General features: G+C 51.4%; 11 non-coding genes across 11 annotated transcripts; all 11 read left to right on the top strand.

The window, feature by feature from the left end:
* The first annotated feature begins 723 nt into the window (after positions 1 to 723).
* On the top strand, positions 724 to 887 carry LOC140112288 (U1 spliceosomal RNA). The gene has a single exon (XR_011852582.1). It is a non-coding gene; the product is annotated as a U1 spliceosomal RNA (small nuclear RNA).
* A 1,083-nt stretch (positions 888 to 1,970) lies between these two features.
* LOC140112287 (U1 spliceosomal RNA) lies at positions 1,971 to 2,134 on the top strand. Its single transcript, XR_011852581.1, has one exon. It is a non-coding gene; the product is annotated as a U1 spliceosomal RNA (small nuclear RNA).
* Positions 2,135 to 3,217: 1,083 nt separating this feature from the next.
* On the top strand, positions 3,218 to 3,381 carry LOC140112285 (U1 spliceosomal RNA). Its single transcript, XR_011852580.1, has one exon. It is a non-coding gene; the product is annotated as a U1 spliceosomal RNA (small nuclear RNA).
* A 1,081-nt stretch (positions 3,382 to 4,462) lies between these two features.
* Positions 4,463 to 4,626, top strand: LOC140112283 (U1 spliceosomal RNA). Its single transcript, XR_011852578.1, has one exon. It is a non-coding gene; the product is annotated as a U1 spliceosomal RNA (small nuclear RNA).
* A 1,083-nt stretch (positions 4,627 to 5,709) lies between these two features.
* On the top strand, positions 5,710 to 5,873 carry LOC140112282 (U1 spliceosomal RNA). The gene has a single exon (XR_011852577.1). It is a non-coding gene; the product is annotated as a U1 spliceosomal RNA (small nuclear RNA).
* A 1,083-nt stretch (positions 5,874 to 6,956) lies between these two features.
* On the top strand, positions 6,957 to 7,120 carry LOC140112281 (U1 spliceosomal RNA). Its single transcript, XR_011852576.1, has one exon. It is a non-coding gene; the product is annotated as a U1 spliceosomal RNA (small nuclear RNA).
* A 1,083-nt stretch (positions 7,121 to 8,203) lies between these two features.
* LOC140112280 (U1 spliceosomal RNA) lies at positions 8,204 to 8,367 on the top strand. The gene has a single exon (XR_011852575.1). It is a non-coding gene; the product is annotated as a U1 spliceosomal RNA (small nuclear RNA).
* Positions 8,368 to 9,450: 1,083 nt separating this feature from the next.
* On the top strand, positions 9,451 to 9,614 carry LOC140112279 (U1 spliceosomal RNA). The gene has a single exon (XR_011852574.1). It is a non-coding gene; the product is annotated as a U1 spliceosomal RNA (small nuclear RNA).
* Positions 9,615 to 10,697: 1,083 nt separating this feature from the next.
* Positions 10,698 to 10,861, top strand: LOC140112278 (U1 spliceosomal RNA). The gene has a single exon (XR_011852573.1). It is a non-coding gene; the product is annotated as a U1 spliceosomal RNA (small nuclear RNA).
* Positions 10,862 to 11,943: 1,082 nt separating this feature from the next.
* Positions 11,944 to 12,107, top strand: LOC140112277 (U1 spliceosomal RNA). The gene has a single exon (XR_011852572.1). It is a non-coding gene; the product is annotated as a U1 spliceosomal RNA (small nuclear RNA).
* A 1,082-nt stretch (positions 12,108 to 13,189) lies between these two features.
* On the top strand, positions 13,190 to 13,353 carry LOC140112276 (U1 spliceosomal RNA). The gene has a single exon (XR_011852571.1). It is a non-coding gene; the product is annotated as a U1 spliceosomal RNA (small nuclear RNA).
* The last annotated feature ends 988 nt before the right edge of the window (positions 13,354 to 14,341 follow it).

Raw genomic sequence — 14,341 nt, 5'->3', positions numbered from 1 at the left:
AGAAAAACACCAGCGTGTTCGGCTTTTTCCCTTCTAATTGCCACTTTTCAAATTGACCTTCTGTTGTTGCTGCTTCTGCTTCTTCTTTACCTACCTCCTTTGTCGGCATGCACACTCTTTCCTGCCGCTTCTTTGTTTCTCTTTCGTGTCATTTTTGTCACCTCTTTTGCTGTCCCAGACACTTTGTCAGGCGACGCTGATGAGGACCACAAAGAACAATGCAAGCAGACCAGACGGCACCTACAGCAGGCAGGCCTGCTCGCTTTTATAGCGCCAGGTGACAAAGACTTCTGGCTTCGCATTGGCCACAACTCCAAACCACCCGCCTCCCTTCCCTCTTGCATAGATAGCTAGCTGTCTGTCTCCAGCTGTGCAGCCATTGTGTTTCTGTGTGTACACTTGAGGCCTAGCCAGAACACCTCCTCTTTAGCTGAGCACCACACCCGCCCAGCTCCACTGTAGCTCGCTCCCTCTCTCGATTGTCAACTCCCCTTTCATGCAAATACAGCTGTGCATCTTGGGAGAGATGATTTCAATCACCAGCCTGCCGGCCGCCGGGGCCAAAAGCTGTACAGCTTGGGGGGCCACCTCCGCAACAGCCAAGCTCCTCAGCTTGACTCTTGCCGGCGGCCAACTGACCCCGGGCCCGCAAGGTTGCCCTCCTCTCCGCGAGGGGGCCAGCCCCCGCTGGCCCACGCCACTCAAGCAAGCGCCAAGCAACTCATACTTACCTGGCAGGGGAGATACCATGATCACAAAGGTGGTTCTCCCAGGGTGAGGCTCACCCATTGCACTCCGGGTGTGCTGACCCCTGCGATTTCCCCAAATGCGGGAAACTCGACTGCATAATTTGTGGTAGTGGGGGACTGCGTTCGCGCTTTCCCCTGATTTTCTATGGTCAAAAACAGAACAAACTTCAGCAAAAAAATTATATGTCTCTATTGATAGTTTTCACATCATTCTACATGCTCTTCACATGTCTCTGTGGTTTCTTGTTTTGTTGAAAAAAAAAATTTCTTTTTTTTTTTTTTTTTTCCCCCTTGCTGTTCAGTGCCGGGCTGTTTGCTCGGTTCTTCCATTGGCTGGATCCATCTCGGAAGCAGGGAACAATTCCATCCCTTTCCTCCACCTTGCAGAAAGCAAAGCACAGCTGGATAAGAAGGAAAAGTGCAGAAGAAGAAGGACATACAGTTGTTCCTTCAATGTCCAGGTCACAACTTGGCCTCCTCTGTCTCCGCCTTGTGGCAAGAAAAACACCAGCGTGTTCGGCTTTTTCCCTTCTAATTGCCACTTTTCAAATTGACCTTCTGTTGTTGCTGCTTCTGCTTCTTCTTTACCTACCTCCTTTGTCGGCATGCACACTCTTTCCTGCCGCTTCTTTGTTTCTCTTTCGTGTCATTTTTGTCACCTCTTTTGCTGTCCCAGACACTTTGTCAGGCGACGCTGATGAGGACCACAAAGAACAATGCAAGCAGACCAGACGGCACCTACAGCAGGCAGGCCTGCTCGCTTTTATAGCGCCAGGTGACAAAGACTTCTGGCTTCGCATTGGCCACAACTCCAAACCACCCGCCTCCCTTCCCTCTTGCATAGATAGCTAGCTGTCTGTCTCCAGCTGTGCAGCCATTGTGTTTCTGTGTGTACACTTGAGGCCTAGCCAGAACACCTCCTCTTTAGCTGAGCACCACACCCGCCCAGCTCCACTGTAGCTCGCTCCCTCTCTCGATTGTCAACTCCCCTTTCATGCAAATACAGCTGTGCATCTTGGGAGAGATGATTTCAATCACCAGCCTGCCGGCCGCCGGGGCCAAAAGCTGTACAGCTTGGGGGGCCACCTCCGCAACAGCCAAGCTCCTCAGCTTGACTCTTGCCGGCGGCCAACTGACCCCGGGCCCGCAAGGTTGCCCTCCTCTCCGCGAGGGGGCCAGCCCCCGCTGGCCCACGCCACTCAAGCAAGCGCCAAGCAACTCATACTTACCTGGCAGGGGAGATACCATGATCACAAAGGTGGTTCTCCCAGGGTGAGGCTCACCCATTGCACTCCGGGTGTGCTGACCCCTGCGATTTCCCCAAATGCGGGAAACTCGACTGCATAATTTGTGGTAGTGGGGGACTGCGTTCGCGCTTTCCCCTGATTTTCTATGGTCAAAAACAGAACAAACTTCAGCAAAAAAATTATATGTCTCTATTGATAGTTTTCACATCATTCTACATGCTCTTCACATGTCTCTGTGGTTTCTTGTTTTGTTGAAAAAAAAAATTTCTTTTTTTTTTTTTTTTTTCCCCCTTGCTGTTCAGTGCCGGGCTGTTTGCTCGGTTCTTCCATTGGCTGGATCCATCTCGGAAGCAGGGAACAATTCCATCCCTTTCCTCCACCTTGCAGAAAGCAAAGCACAGCTGGATAAGAAGGAAAAGTGCAGAAGAAGAAGGACATACAGTTGTTCCTTCAATGTCCAGGTCACAACTTGGCCTCCTCTGTCTCCGCCTTGTGGCAAGAAAAACACCAGCGTGTTCGGCTTTTTCCCTTCTAATTGCCACTTTTCAAATTGACCTTCTGTTGTTGCTGCTTCTGCTTCTTCTTTACCTACCTCCTTTGTCGGCATGCACACTCTTTCCTGCCGCTTCTTTGTTTCTCTTTCGTGTCATTTTTGTCACCTCTTTTGCTGTCCCAGACACTTTGTCAGGCGACGCTGATGAGGACCACAAAGAACAATGCAAGCAGACCAGACGGCACCTACAGCAGGCAGGCCTGCTCGCTTTTATAGCGCCAGGTGACAAAGACTTCTGGCTTCGCATTGGCCACAACTCCAAACCACCCGCCTCCCTTCCCTCTTGCATAGATAGCTAGCTGTCTGTCTCCAGCTGTGCAGCCATTGTGTTTCTGTGTGTACACTTGAGGCCTAGCCAGAACACCTCCTCTTTAGCTGAGCACCACACCCGCCCAGCTCCACTGTAGCTCGCTCCCTCTCTCGATTGTCAACTCCCCTTTCATGCAAATACAGCTGTGCATCTTGGGAGAGATGATTTCAATCACCAGCCTGCCGGCCGCCGGGGCCAAAAGCTGTACAGCTTGGGGGGCCACCTCCGCAACAGCCAAGCTCCTCAGCTTGACTCTTGCCGGCGGCCAACTGACCCCGGGCCCGCAAGGTTGCCCTCCTCTCCGCGAGGGGGCCAGCCCCCGCTGGCCCACGCCACTCAAGCAAGCGCCAAGCAACTCATACTTACCTGGCAGGGGAGATACCATGATCACAAAGGTGGTTCTCCCAGGGTGAGGCTCACCCATTGCACTCCGGGTGTGCTGACCCCTGCGATTTCCCCAAATGCGGGAAACTCGACTGCATAATTTGTGGTAGTGGGGGACTGCGTTCGCGCTTTCCCCTGATTTTCTATGGTCAAAAACAGAACAAACTTCAGCAAAAAAATTATATGTCTCTATTGATAGTTTTCACATCATTCTACATGCTCTTCACATGTCTCTGTGGTTTCTTGTTTTGTTGAAAAAAAAATTTCTTTTTTTTTTTTTTTTTTCCCCTTGCTGTTCAGTGCCGGGCTGTTTGCTCGGTTCTTCCATTGGCTGGATCCATCTCGGAAGCAGGGAACAATTCCATCCCTTTCCTCCACCTTGCAGAAAGCAAAGCACAGCTGGATAAGAAGGAAAAGTGCAGAAGAAGAAGGACATACAGTTGTTCCTTCAATGTCCAGGTCACAACTTGGCCTCCTCTGTCTCCGCCTTGTGGCAAGAAAAACACCAGCGTGTTCGGCTTTTTCCCTTCTAATTGCCACTTTTCAAATTGACCTTCTGTTGTTGCTGCTTCTGCTTCTTCTTTACCTACCTCCTTTGTCGGCATGCACACTCTTTCCTGCCGCTTCTTTGTTTCTCTTTCGTGTCATTTTTGTCACCTCTTTTGCTGTCCCAGACACTTTGTCAGGCGACGCTGATGAGGACCACAAAGAACAATGCAAGCAGACCAGACGGCACCTACAGCAGGCAGGCCTGCTCGCTTTTATAGCGCCAGGTGACAAAGACTTCTGGCTTCGCATTGGCCACAACTCCAAACCACCCGCCTCCCTTCCCTCTTGCATAGATAGCTAGCTGTCTGTCTCCAGCTGTGCAGCCATTGTGTTTCTGTGTGTACACTTGAGGCCTAGCCAGAACACCTCCTCTTTAGCTGAGCACCACACCCGCCCAGCTCCACTGTAGCTCGCTCCCTCTCTCGATTGTCAACTCCCCTTTCATGCAAATACAGCTGTGCATCTTGGGAGAGATGATTTCAATCACCAGCCTGCCGGCCGCCGGGGCCAAAAGCTGTACAGCTTGGGGGGCCACCTCCGCAACAGCCAAGCTCCTCAGCTTGACTCTTGCCGGCGGCCAACTGACCCCGGGCCCGCAAGGTTGCCCTCCTCTCCGCGAGGGGGCCAGCCCCCGCTGGCCCACGCCACTCAAGCAAGCGCCAAGCAACTCATACTTACCTGGCAGGGGAGATACCATGATCACAAAGGTGGTTCTCCCAGGGTGAGGCTCACCCATTGCACTCCGGGTGTGCTGACCCCTGCGATTTCCCCAAATGCGGGAAACTCGACTGCATAATTTGTGGTAGTGGGGGACTGCGTTCGCGCTTTCCCCTGATTTTCTATGGTCAAAAACAGAACAAACTTCAGCAAAAAAATTATATGTCTCTATTGATAGTTTTCACATCATTCTACATGCTCTTCACATGTCTCTGTGGTTTCTTGTTTTGTTGAAAAAAAAAATTTCTTTTTTTTTTTTTTTTTTCCCCCTTGCTGTTCAGTGCCGGGCTGTTTGCTCGGTTCTTCCATTGGCTGGATCCATCTCGGAAGCAGGGAACAATTCCATCCCTTTCCTCCACCTTGCAGAAAGCAAAGCACAGCTGGATAAGAAGGAAAAGTGCAGAAGAAGAAGGACATACAGTTGTTCCTTCAATGTCCAGGTCACAACTTGGCCTCCTCTGTCTCCGCCTTGTGGCAAGAAAAACACCAGCGTGTTCGGCTTTTTCCCTTCTAATTGCCACTTTTCAAATTGACCTTCTGTTGTTGCTGCTTCTGCTTCTTCTTTACCTACCTCCTTTGTCGGCATGCACACTCTTTCCTGCCGCTTCTTTGTTTCTCTTTCGTGTCATTTTTGTCACCTCTTTTGCTGTCCCAGACACTTTGTCAGGCGACGCTGATGAGGACCACAAAGAACAATGCAAGCAGACCAGACGGCACCTACAGCAGGCAGGCCTGCTCGCTTTTATAGCGCCAGGTGACAAAGACTTCTGGCTTCGCATTGGCCACAACTCCAAACCACCCGCCTCCCTTCCCTCTTGCATAGATAGCTAGCTGTCTGTCTCCAGCTGTGCAGCCATTGTGTTTCTGTGTGTACACTTGAGGCCTAGCCAGAACACCTCCTCTTTAGCTGAGCACCACACCCGCCCAGCTCCACTGTAGCTCGCTCCCTCTCTCGATTGTCAACTCCCCTTTCATGCAAATACAGCTGTGCATCTTGGGAGAGATGATTTCAATCACCAGCCTGCCGGCCGCCGGGGCCAAAAGCTGTACAGCTTGGGGGGCCACCTCCGCAACAGCCAAGCTCCTCAGCTTGACTCTTGCCGGCGGCCAACTGACCCCGGGCCCGCAAGGTTGCCCTCCTCTCCGCGAGGGGGCCAGCCCCCGCTGGCCCACGCCACTCAAGCAAGCGCCAAGCAACTCATACTTACCTGGCAGGGGAGATACCATGATCACAAAGGTGGTTCTCCCAGGGTGAGGCTCACCCATTGCACTCCGGGTGTGCTGACCCCTGCGATTTCCCCAAATGCGGGAAACTCGACTGCATAATTTGTGGTAGTGGGGGACTGCGTTCGCGCTTTCCCCTGATTTTCTATGGTCAAAAACAGAACAAACTTCAGCAAAAAAATTATATGTCTCTATTGATAGTTTTCACATCATTCTACATGCTCTTCACATGTCTCTGTGGTTTCTTGTTTTGTTGAAAAAAAAAATTTCTTTTTTTTTTTTTTTTTTCCCCCTTGCTGTTCAGTGCCGGGCTGTTTGCTCGGTTCTTCCATTGGCTGGATCCATCTCGGAAGCAGGGAACAATTCCATCCCTTTCCTCCACCTTGCAGAAAGCAAAGCACAGCTGGATAAGAAGGAAAAGTGCAGAAGAAGAAGGACATACAGTTGTTCCTTCAATGTCCAGGTCACAACTTGGCCTCCTCTGTCTCCGCCTTGTGGCAAGAAAAACACCAGCGTGTTCGGCTTTTTCCCTTCTAATTGCCACTTTTCAAATTGACCTTCTGTTGTTGCTGCTTCTGCTTCTTCTTTACCTACCTCCTTTGTCGGCATGCACACTCTTTCCTGCCGCTTCTTTGTTTCTCTTTCGTGTCATTTTTGTCACCTCTTTTGCTGTCCCAGACACTTTGTCAGGCGACGCTGATGAGGACCACAAAGAACAATGCAAGCAGACCAGACGGCACCTACAGCAGGCAGGCCTGCTCGCTTTTATAGCGCCAGGTGACAAAGACTTCTGGCTTCGCATTGGCCACAACTCCAAACCACCCGCCTCCCTTCCCTCTTGCATAGATAGCTAGCTGTCTGTCTCCAGCTGTGCAGCCATTGTGTTTCTGTGTGTACACTTGAGGCCTAGCCAGAACACCTCCTCTTTAGCTGAGCACCACACCCGCCCAGCTCCACTGTAGCTCGCTCCCTCTCTCGATTGTCAACTCCCCTTTCATGCAAATACAGCTGTGCATCTTGGGAGAGATGATTTCAATCACCAGCCTGCCGGCCGCCGGGGCCAAAAGCTGTACAGCTTGGGGGGCCACCTCCGCAACAGCCAAGCTCCTCAGCTTGACTCTTGCCGGCGGCCAACTGACCCCGGGCCCGCAAGGTTGCCCTCCTCTCCGCGAGGGGGCCAGCCCCCGCTGGCCCACGCCACTCAAGCAAGCGCCAAGCAACTCATACTTACCTGGCAGGGGAGATACCATGATCACAAAGGTGGTTCTCCCAGGGTGAGGCTCACCCATTGCACTCCGGGTGTGCTGACCCCTGCGATTTCCCCAAATGCGGGAAACTCGACTGCATAATTTGTGGTAGTGGGGGACTGCGTTCGCGCTTTCCCCTGATTTTCTATGGTCAAAAACAGAACAAACTTCAGCAAAAAAATTATATGTCTCTATTGATAGTTTTCACATCATTCTACATGCTCTTCACATGTCTCTGTGGTTTCTTGTTTTGTTGAAAAAAAAAATTTCTTTTTTTTTTTTTTTTTTCCCCCTTGCTGTTCAGTGCCGGGCTGTTTGCTCGGTTCTTCCATTGGCTGGATCCATCTCGGAAGCAGGGAACAATTCCATCCCTTTCCTCCACCTTGCAGAAAGCAAAGCACAGCTGGATAAGAAGGAAAAGTGCAGAAGAAGAAGGACATACAGTTGTTCCTTCAATGTCCAGGTCACAACTTGGCCTCCTCTGTCTCCGCCTTGTGGCAAGAAAAACACCAGCGTGTTCGGCTTTTTCCCTTCTAATTGCCACTTTTCAAATTGACCTTCTGTTGTTGCTGCTTCTGCTTCTTCTTTACCTACCTCCTTTGTCGGCATGCACACTCTTTCCTGCCGCTTCTTTGTTTCTCTTTCGTGTCATTTTTGTCACCTCTTTTGCTGTCCCAGACACTTTGTCAGGCGACGCTGATGAGGACCACAAAGAACAATGCAAGCAGACCAGACGGCACCTACAGCAGGCAGGCCTGCTCGCTTTTATAGCGCCAGGTGACAAAGACTTCTGGCTTCGCATTGGCCACAACTCCAAACCACCCGCCTCCCTTCCCTCTTGCATAGATAGCTAGCTGTCTGTCTCCAGCTGTGCAGCCATTGTGTTTCTGTGTGTACACTTGAGGCCTAGCCAGAACACCTCCTCTTTAGCTGAGCACCACACCCGCCCAGCTCCACTGTAGCTCGCTCCCTCTCTCGATTGTCAACTCCCCTTTCATGCAAATACAGCTGTGCATCTTGGGAGAGATGATTTCAATCACCAGCCTGCCGGCCGCCGGGGCCAAAAGCTGTACAGCTTGGGGGGCCACCTCCGCAACAGCCAAGCTCCTCAGCTTGACTCTTGCCGGCGGCCAACTGACCCCGGGCCCGCAAGGTTGCCCTCCTCTCCGCGAGGGGGCCAGCCCCCGCTGGCCCACGCCACTCAAGCAAGCGCCAAGCAACTCATACTTACCTGGCAGGGGAGATACCATGATCACAAAGGTGGTTCTCCCAGGGTGAGGCTCACCCATTGCACTCCGGGTGTGCTGACCCCTGCGATTTCCCCAAATGCGGGAAACTCGACTGCATAATTTGTGGTAGTGGGGGACTGCGTTCGCGCTTTCCCCTGATTTTCTATGGTCAAAAACAGAACAAACTTCAGCAAAAAAATTATATGTCTCTATTGATAGTTTTCACATCATTCTACATGCTCTTCACATGTCTCTGTGGTTTCTTGTTTTGTTGAAAAAAAAAATTTCTTTTTTTTTTTTTTTTTTCCCCCTTGCTGTTCAGTGCCGGGCTGTTTGCTCGGTTCTTCCATTGGCTGGATCCATCTCGGAAGCAGGGAACAATTCCATCCCTTTCCTCCACCTTGCAGAAAGCAAAGCACAGCTGGATAAGAAGGAAAAGTGCAGAAGAAGAAGGACATACAGTTGTTCCTTCAATGTCCAGGTCACAACTTGGCCTCCTCTGTCTCCGCCTTGTGGCAAGAAAAACACCAGCGTGTTCGGCTTTTTCCCTTCTAATTGCCACTTTTCAAATTGACCTTCTGTTGTTGCTGCTTCTGCTTCTTCTTTACCTACCTCCTTTGTCGGCATGCACACTCTTTCCTGCCGCTTCTTTGTTTCTCTTTCGTGTCATTTTTGTCACCTCTTTTGCTGTCCCAGACACTTTGTCAGGCGACGCTGATGAGGACCACAAAGAACAATGCAAGCAGACCAGACGGCACCTACAGCAGGCAGGCCTGCTCGCTTTTATAGCGCCAGGTGACAAAGACTTCTGGCTTCGCATTGGCCACAACTCCAAACCACCCGCCTCCCTTCCCTCTTGCATAGATAGCTAGCTGTCTGTCTCCAGCTGTGCAGCCATTGTGTTTCTGTGTGTACACTTGAGGCCTAGCCAGAACACCTCCTCTTTAGCTGAGCACCACACCCGCCCAGCTCCACTGTAGCTCGCTCCCTCTCTCGATTGTCAACTCCCCTTTCATGCAAATACAGCTGTGCATCTTGGGAGAGATGATTTCAATCACCAGCCTGCCGGCCGCCGGGGCCAAAAGCTGTACAGCTTGGGGGGCCACCTCCGCAACAGCCAAGCTCCTCAGCTTGACTCTTGCCGGCGGCCAACTGACCCCGGGCCCGCAAGGTTGCCCTCCTCTCCGCGAGGGGGCCAGCCCCCGCTGGCCCACGCCACTCAAGCAAGCGCCAAGCAACTCATACTTACCTGGCAGGGGAGATACCATGATCACAAAGGTGGTTCTCCCAGGGTGAGGCTCACCCATTGCACTCCGGGTGTGCTGACCCCTGCGATTTCCCCAAATGCGGGAAACTCGACTGCATAATTTGTGGTAGTGGGGGACTGCGTTCGCGCTTTCCCCTGATTTTCTATGGTCAAAAACAGAACAAACTTCAGCAAAAAAATTATATGTCTCTATTGATAGTTTTCACATCATTCTACATGCTCTTCACATGTCTCTGTGGTTTCTTGTTTTGTTGAAAAAAAAAATTTCTTTTTTTTTTTTTTTTTTCCCCCTTGCTGTTCAGTGCCGGGCTGTTTGCTCGGTTCTTCCATTGGCTGGATCCATCTCGGAAGCAGGGAACAATTCCATCCCTTTCCTCCACCTTGCAGAAAGCAAAGCACAGCTGGATAAGAAGGAAAAGTGCAGAAGAAGAAGGACATACAGTTGTTCCTTCAATGTCCAGGTCACAACTTGGCCTCCTCTGTCTCCGCCTTGTGGCAAGAAAAACACCAGCGTGTTCGGCTTTTTCCCTTCTAATTGCCACTTTTCAAATTGACCTTCTGTTGTTGCTGCTTCTGCTTCTTCTTTACCTACCTCCTTTGTCGGCATGCACACTCTTTCCTGCCGCTTCTTTGTTTCTCTTTCGTGTCATTTTTGTCACCTCTTTTGCTGTCCCAGACACTTTGTCAGGCGACGCTGATGAGGACCACAAAGAACAATGCAAGCAGACCAGACGGCACCTACAGCAGGCAGGCCTGCTCGCTTTTATAGCGCCAGGTGACAAAGACTTCTGGCTTCGCATTGGCCACAACTCCAAACCACCCGCCTCCCTTCCCTCTTGCATAGATAGCTAGCTGTCTGTCTCCAGCTGTGCAGCCATTGTGTTTCTGTGTGTACACTTGAGGCCTAGCCAGAACACCTCCTCTTTAGCTGAGCACCACACCCGCCCAGCTCCACTGTAGCTCGCTCCCTCTCTCGATTGTCAACTCCCCTTTCATGCAAATACAGCTGTGCATCTTGGGAGAGATGATTTCAATCACCAGCCTGCCGGCCGCCGGGGCCAAAAGCTGTACAGCTTGGGGGGCCACCTCCGCAACAGCCAAGCTCCTCAGCTTGACTCTTGCCGGCGGCCAACTGACCCCGGGCCCGCAAGGTTGCCCTCCTCTCCGCGAGGGGGCCAGCCCCCGCTGGCCCACGCCACTCAAGCAAGCGCCAAGCAACTCATACTTACCTGGCAGGGGAGATACCATGATCACAAAGGTGGTTCTCCCAGGGTGAGGCTCACCCATTGCACTCCGGGTGTGCTGACCCCTGCGATTTCCCCAAATGCGGGAAACTCGACTGCATAATTTGTGGTAGTGGGGGACTGCGTTCGCGCTTTCCCCTGATTTTCTATGGTCAAAAACAGAACAAACTTCAGCAAAAAAATTATATGTCTCTATTGATAGTTTTCACATCATTCTACATGCTCTTCACATGTCTCTGTGGTTTCTTGTTTTGTTGAAAAAAAAAATTTCTTTTTTTTTTTTTTTTTCCCCCTTGCTGTTCAGTGCCGGGCTGTTTGCTCGGTTCTTCCATTGGCTGGATCCATCTCGGAAGCAGGGAACAATTCCATCCCTTTCCTCCACCTTGCAGAAAGCAAAGCACAGCTGGATAAGAAGGAAAAGTGCAGAAGAAGAAGGACATACAGTTGTTCCTTCAATGTCCAGGTCACAACTTGGCCTCCTCTGTCTCCGCCTTGTGGCAAGAAAAACACCAGCGTGTTCGGCTTTTTCCCTTCTAATTGCCACTTTTCAAATTGACCTTCTGTTGTTGCTGCTTCTGCTTCTTCTTTACCTACCTCCTTTGTCGGCATGCACACTCTTTCCTGCCGCTTCTTTGTTTCTCTTTCGTGTCATTTTTGTCACCTCTTTTGCTGTCCCAGACACTTTGTCAGGCGACGCTGATGAGGACCACAAAGAACAATGCAAGCAGACCAGACGGCACCTACAGCAGGCAGGCCTGCTCGCTTTTATAGCGCCAGGTGACAAAGACTTCTGGCTTCGCATTGGCCACAACTCCAAACCACCCGCCTCCCTTCCCTCTTGCATAGATAGCTAGCTGTCTGTCTCCAGCTGTGCAGCCATTGTGTTTCTGTGTGTACACTTGAGGCCTAGCCAGAACACCTCCTCTTTAGCTGAGCACCACACCCGCCCAGCTCCACTGTAGCTCGCTCCCTCTCTCGATTGTCAACTCCCCTTTCATGCAAATACAGCTGTGCATCTTGGGAGAGATGATTTCAATCACCAGCCTGCCGGCCGCCGGGGCCAAAAGCTGTACAGCTTGGGGGGCCACCTCCGCAACAGCCAAGCTCCTCAGCTTGACTCTTGCCGGCGGCCAACTGACCCCGGGCCCGCAAGGTTGCCCTCCTCTCCGCGAGGGGGCCAGCCCCCGCTGGCCCACGCCACTCAAGCAAGCGCCAAGCAACTCATACTTACCTGGCAGGGGAGATACCATGATCACAAAGGTGGTTCTCCCAGGGTGAGGCTCACCCATTGCACTCCGGGTGTGCTGACCCCTGCGATTTCCCCAAATGCGGGAAACTCGACTGCATAATTTGTGGTAGTGGGGGACTGCGTTCGCGCTTTCCCCTGATTTTCTATGGTCAAAAACAGAACAAACTTCAGCAAAAAAATTATATGTCTCTATTGATAGTTTTCACATCATTCTACATGCTCTTCACATGTCTCTGTGGTTTCTTGTTTTGTTGAAAAAAAAAATTTCTTTTTTTTTTTTTTTTTCCCCCTTGCTGTTCAGTGCCGGGCTGTTTGCTCGGTTCTTCCATTGGCTGGATCCATCTCGGAAGCAGGGAACAATTCCATCCCTTTCCTCCACCTTGCAGAAAGCAAAGCACAGCTGGATAAGAAGGAAAAGTGCAGAAGAAGAAGGACATACAGTTGTTCCTTCAATGTCCAGGTCACAACTTGGCCTCCTCTGTCTCCGCCTTGTGGCAAGAAAAACACCAGCGTGTTCGGCTTTTTCCCTTCTAATTGCCACTTTTCAAATTGACCTTCTGTTGTTGCTGCTTCTGCTTCTTCTTTACCTACCTCCTTTGTCGGCATGCACACTCTTTCCTGCCGCTTCTTTGTTTCTCTTTCGTGTCATTTTTGTCACCTCTTTTGCTGTCCCAGACACTTTGTCAGGCGACGCTGATGAGGACCACAAAGAACAATGCAAGCAGACCAGACGGCACCTACAGCAGGCAGGCCTGCTCGCTTTTATAGCGCCAGGTGACAAAGACTTCTGGCTTCGCATTGGCCACAACTCCAAACCACCCGCCTCCCTTCCCTCTTGCATAGATAGCTAGCTGTCTGTCTCCAGCTGTGCAGCCATTGTGTTTCTGTGTGTACACTTGAGGCCTAGCCAGAACACCTCCTCTTTAGCTGAGCACCACACCCGCCCAGCTCCACTGTAGCTCGCTCCCTCTCTCGATTGTCAACTCCCCTTTCATGCAAATACAGCTGTGCATCTTGGGAGAGATGATTTCAATCACCAGCCTGCCGGCCGCCGGGGCCAAAAGCTGTACAGCTTGGGGGGCCACCTCCGCAACAGCCAAGCTCCTCAGCTTGACTCTTGCCGGCGGCCAACTGACCCCGGGCCCGCAAGGTTGCCCTCCTCTCCGCGAGGGGGCCAGCCCCCGCTGGCCCACGCCACTCAAGCAAGCGCCAAGCAACTCATACTTACCTGGCAGGGGAGATACCATGATCACAAAGGTGGTTCTCCCAGGGTGAGGCTCACCCATTGCACTCCGGGTGTGCTGACCCCTGCGATTTCCCCAAATGCGGGAAACTCGACTGCATAATTTGTGGTAGTGGGGGACTGCGTTCGCGCTTTCCCCTGATTTTCTATGGTCAAAAACAGAACAAACTTCAGCAAAAAAATTATATGTCTCTATTGATAGTTTTCACATCATTCTACATGCTCTTCACATGTCTCTGTGGTTTCTTGTTTTGTTGAAAAAAAAAATTTCTTTTTTTTTTTTTTTTTTCCCCCTTGCTGTTCAGTGCCGGGCTGTTTGCTCGGTTCTTCCATTGGCTGGATCCATCTCGGAAGCAGGGAACAATTCCATCCCTTTCCTCCACCTTGCAGAAAGCAAAGCACAGCTGGATAAGAAGGAAAAGTGCAGAAGAAGAAGGACATACAGTTGTTCCTTCAATGTCCAGGTCACAACTTGGCCTCCTCTGTCTCCGCCTTGTGGCAAGAAAAACACCAGCGTGTTCGGCTTTTTCCCTTCTAATTGCCACTTTTCAAATTGACCTTCTGTTGTTGCTGCTTCTGCTTCTTCTTTACCTACCTCCTTTGTCGGCATGCACACTCTTTCCTGCCGCTTCTTTGTTTCTCTTTCGTGTCATTTTTGTCACCTCTTTTGCTGTCCCAGACACTTTGTCAGGCGACGCTGATGAGGACCACAAAGAACAATGCAAGCAGACCAGACGGCACCTACAGCAGGCAGGCCTGCTCGCTTTTATAGCGCCAGGTGACAAAGACTTCTGGCTTCGCATTGGCCACAACTCCAAACCACCCGCCTCCCTTCCCTCTTGCATAGATAGCTAGCTGTCTGTCTCCAGCTGTGCAGCCATTGTGTTTCTGTGTGTACACTTGAGGCCTAGCCAGAACACCTCCTCTTTAGCTGAGCACCACACCCGCCCAGCTCCACTGTAGCTCGCTCCCTCTCTCGATTGTCAACTCCCCTTTCATGCAAATACAGCTGTGCATCTTGGGAGAGATGATTTCAATCACCAGCCTGCCGGCCGCCGGGGCCAAAAGCTGTACAGCTTGGGGGGCCACCTCCGCAACAGCCAAGCTCCTCAGCTTGACTCTTGCCGGC

The sequence above is a fragment of the Engystomops pustulosus genome, unplaced genomic scaffold (genome assembly GCF_040894005.1).
Source record: "Engystomops pustulosus unplaced genomic scaffold, aEngPut4.maternal MAT_SCAFFOLD_676, whole genome shotgun sequence".
NCBI lineage: Eukaryota > Metazoa > Chordata > Amphibia > Anura > Leptodactylidae > Engystomops > Engystomops pustulosus.
Note: the sequence above shows the minus strand (reverse complement) of the source record. Positions and strands in the feature narration are given on the sequence as shown.